Source organism: Cyprinodon tularosa, unplaced genomic scaffold (assembly GCF_016077235.1).
Source record: "Cyprinodon tularosa strain WSP-4 unplaced genomic scaffold, ASM1607723v1 ctg703, whole genome shotgun sequence".
NCBI classification, from domain to species: Eukaryota; Metazoa; Chordata; class Actinopteri; order Cyprinodontiformes; family Cyprinodontidae; genus Cyprinodon; species Cyprinodon tularosa.
The window spans coordinates 386,698-391,133 of NW_024039456.1; the positions used below are offsets into that span (position 1 = coordinate 386,698).

At 37.6% G+C, this 4,436-nt stretch overlaps 1 long non-coding RNA gene across 1 annotated transcript; it reads right to left on the reverse strand.

Moving 5' to 3' along the window:
• Positions 1–1,227: 1,227 nt before the first annotated feature.
• On the reverse strand, positions 1,228–1,948 carry LOC119772237. Its single transcript, XR_005279236.1, has 3 exons — positions 1,820–1,948; positions 1,477–1,577; positions 1,228–1,370 (listed from the first exon to the last, which is right to left on the reverse strand). It is a non-coding gene; the product is annotated as an uncharacterized LOC119772237 (long non-coding RNA).
• Between the last annotated feature and the right edge of the window lie 2,488 nt (positions 1,949–4,436).

Consider the following 4,436-nt stretch of genomic DNA (forward strand, 5'->3'; position numbering starts at 1 on the left):
AACCAAATCTAAGTTTAACAAGTTTAAATAGGGTCACGTTTAAGCTAACGCAGTATAAAAGAAGGTAAAGTGAGACTTCAGCAATCTGCTAAACCGTAAACAAACTTCTCCTGTGTGTGGATTTATTATTTCAGTAAAACATGACAAAAATATTTCGCATCGCATTTTATACGAGGAGCACAGCAGGTAGGAGAACTTTGTGATGTTTAGTTAGCGTAGCATTGCGTTAAGCTTCAAAGCACAACCGTTAGGTTGCTAACATAAGCTAGCTGCTGCTATGAAGAAGAGTTAAATATATATTTTCTTATTACCTCTTGCTGATACATCCCAGTGTGATGTATTGCCGGGTTACTCAAAAAATTAAACAGAACATTAACAAAAGATGTAAAAGACCAAAAATACAGTTTATTTTAAGAAATCGTCACCTGTTTCAACTACTAGTTGCTAGCAGATTTGTTTTGGTCTTAAAGTCACGTTTTGAGATACCGCGAGATTACAGTGCATTCCATAAAAGGCTGGCGTTTAGTTTCTTTACTCATGTTCTGAAATATCTGAAGCCTCAAATAAAAAACTAAATAAAACAAACAAACAATAAACGTATCATTTGATTAAATTCATCCTGACATTTCATATAATGCAGTTGAATCATTTTTTCTTAGAATTAATTTATTTAATTTATTGTATATAAAAATAAATCTGCAGACGGCTAAATATTTTAGCCCTTTAGGATCAGATAACAGATCAAACATTTAAGGAACACACAAAACATACAAAAATTCCAAGGATTAACAAATAAATAACCCCAACATTAGGGCTTTGTCTAAAGAATAAGTAAACACATAATTGGTCCATTTCAAAATTACTCCTCCAGTTTTTGCTTTTTAAAGCAAACCGTTGACAAAAGTGCAGCTATAAAGGAAGGTGTGCCTAACAGAGGCACTGTCTAATAAATAAAAATATAAATAAAGTTGAATAAATAAAAATGCAAAAGCAAAATGGACAAAAATTGAATACGAAAAAACACAAAATAAACTAGAAATTTGTTAAAACCTAAGAGGTTGGGAAAAAAAATCTAACTGCAAAAAAAAAAAAAAAAAACTCTCACTATTAAAATATAAATAAATGATCACTGTTTTAACTTGAGGAGCTTCTCCAGAAAGTCCAAAGCCTGCTGGATTTCTTCTGGTGTCAGCTCGGTGAGCTCATCAGGATGTAATCTCTTCTTCCAGTTTGCCGTGTCTGCGTTGCTGGCCTGGCCTGCAGCATTGTGGATGTCCTGGATCCTGGTTTGCAGCCACTCCCGGCGCTCCTGCACCTGCTGATGGTGTCTCAGGTTGTGCATCAGCTGCACTTCACTCACTGTCCTTTTACTACAGAATGATCAATACATTCAATTCAATTCAACATTAAATTAATCATAACACCACAAAAAGTTTAATACTGTCTTCGACAATGTGGATGTGAGTGGGAAATTACCTTAGGGGACGTCCTTGGCAGTGAATTGAAAGATGTATAACACAGAAGAGGAAGATGATGAGGATTTTAAAATCCATGTTTTTCATGTTGCAGTTAAAAATCTGATGAGACAAACAGAAAATAATGTTTTCATTCAACAAATATGTTCATACTATTTAAAGTCCTTCTGCTGTTAGAATCCTCAGGAAATTAGGATTTACTTGTCTAAAAAAATGTCCTCATACCTTTACATGTATAATGTTTATAGAAATAGCTATTTATGAAAAAATAATAGAGTAATTCGATTGTACTTTAGGCATTGGGCCTCTACTTAACTTGAACTGATAGGTCAAAATGAACATACCTGTGTTGCCGTTGGCTCCTTCTCCTCTGTATTATGAAAAATAAAATTTGATGTAATAGTCTCTAAAGCGAGCCAGTCTGGTGGTTAGCTCCTATTAGTTATGATAAGCACTGGGCTCCAATGGCTCCTTTTATAGCCCGGTGTCCAGTTGTTGATGAGCTGCTTTCATTATTGCTGTTGATGTCATACCTCCAGCTTCTGGGGGCAGGACATGAACCACAACACCTCCTCTTCACCGCTGTCATATGGCATCAAGGGAATGGCTTTGAACCCAAATGCTTTCAAACCCTAGTGACTGGGAAAAAGGAAAACACATTGAAAGAAAAACCAAGAATTTTACAGGAAGCTATGTATTCAATTACCATAAAGTCCCAAAAAAAAGCACTGAATACCTTGTTGAATTACTCCATCCAATGAATTACTTTAGTGAAAACAATTATACAATGATTAGAGGCTGCTTTTATTTGAGTTTTTTACTAAACTTTTCCTCCTATCCAAAACTATCTGTTAGGAGCTTCTTCCCACATTTCTCCCTCCGGCCCATACCAATCGGTCCACATCTGATGTGACCTTTTTTGTCCCACTGCAAGCATGCCTAACAACAATAGAGGCAACATTTGGATGGATTTATGACTCTCATTGACTATTAGAGAGTCTCCCCGGTTACATAGACACTTAACTCAAGAATTAACATTGTTTTAATGAGTTTTCTCTCTCAAAAAAAGAGCTTTTATACCAACTTGACGTCAGAGGTAACATCTTGAATCCAAGGGTATGAGGGAATTTGGAATATGTGTTGTTGGTCGACACCGCTGTCGTCACTTTCGAACGCATGACTGACGGGTTTGTGTTCATGAGTGTCATTCAAGGTCACTGAGCATCAGGTATTCACAGGTCTGTATATTTTTTCTCAGTTTATCGCCTTGCGGCAATTGTTTAATTGGATGGAGGAATTTATCCTGAAAATTCCAGCCATTGCAATACAGCTGTGAGATGTCCCAGTTTAAGGCTGTTGCCTGATAGCGAGCTTAGACAGACAGGCAGAGTCATACATTCTGTCTTCAGTGACCAAAATTGTCTGCAACAGATATGTTCCCTGAAAAACTTCAGTCTGAACATCCCCCAATCAGTCAGTCTGGGGTTACACGAAGAGGCAGAGAACTTAAAAAGCTCATAGATGCCGACAAGCCTAAAGTTCTTAAGGATGCTTGAAAGAATATGCCTTGAAAAACTGATTTATTGTTCACTTCTTCAGCTTTTTTTCTTAACTCATATACCCCTACAAAAGGTAACTCAGATGTTCCAAGTATAAATGTACCTCATAATGTCTCTTTTCTCCTAAAACTGTCAACTGATTGATCATTAATCTGACAATCATCTTAAATCCTCCCCTTCATGTCTGTCATACGACCATCCAGCCTATCTGTACTGACTCATCTTTCAGGTTGCACCCCCCCAAAGGTCACTGATCTTTAGCAGCAAATAGCTCGCACTGAAAAGAAGCCCCAAGCTTCTTATTTTGGTCACATACATTACATATTACATAACCAGGATGGGTTGAGTTTGCTAAATATAGCAGCTCTACAGGCTTTGAAATCTGAGGTGAATCCCAACTAAAAATGCATGCCCCATGCAATCAATTAGACCCTTCTCTAGTAGTTATAGTGTTTTATCGGTCGTTATAACAACCAAATGAGTAGTACAAATCTTAATTCTCAGAGGCCAAATCAATGTATATCACTCAAGCTTATAATAATGATAGAACTTAATTGATCTCACACTGGAGAAATATATCTGCCCCTTGGGGAGCAGTGGGCTGCCATTGTGTGGCGTCCGGGCATTGTGGGGTTTGGGGCCTTGCTCAGGAACCCAGAGTGGAGGCTGTGAGGATTGAACCAGGTACCTGCAACCTTCTCAGAGCACAAGCGCACTGCTCTAACCTACTAGGACAACACTCCTTCCTATAGAATGTCCATTCTAGCAAATAGCGGCACCAGCACACTGGAAAAAACTATCTAGAAATAATTAAAAAATATATCTTAAATATAGTTTATATACCCTTAATTTGAGTAGGTAAATGAGATAGTTTGCCAATGGAATGAGTATTTTTACCCTTAAAATAAGATAATTAGATGATATGCGCTTGTAAAATAAGACAATTCAATTATGTTTTCTTATTTTAAGTGTAAATTGTCCGGTTCCATTGGAAAAAATTGTTCTTTTATCTCCTTAATCCAAGAAGAAATGCACCTATTTTAAGAAAAAATGACTTTTCTAGATTCAGATTTTTTTCCAGTGCGAGAAAATGCGTTTTATTGTCCAGTGTGGTCAACTTTTGCACATGTTGGTTCATAAATAAACACTTTGACCGGTCAGCAGATTAAACTGTTTACATACAAGCGCGGCACGATGTGTGGTGGTCGGGACAGCCCCCCTGCGAGAGGCTGACCTCCTCTTGATCTTCCGTAAAAATTATTACTGACAACACGGGCCGCAGCTTGTTGAGAGCTCATCTACCAAAGACATTAACCTTTAACCTTTGCTTACGTCCCGCAGCTTTTCATCCTCATTACCTCATGCTCCTTCAATCTGTAGAGGGGGTTCACCTGTGGCATGC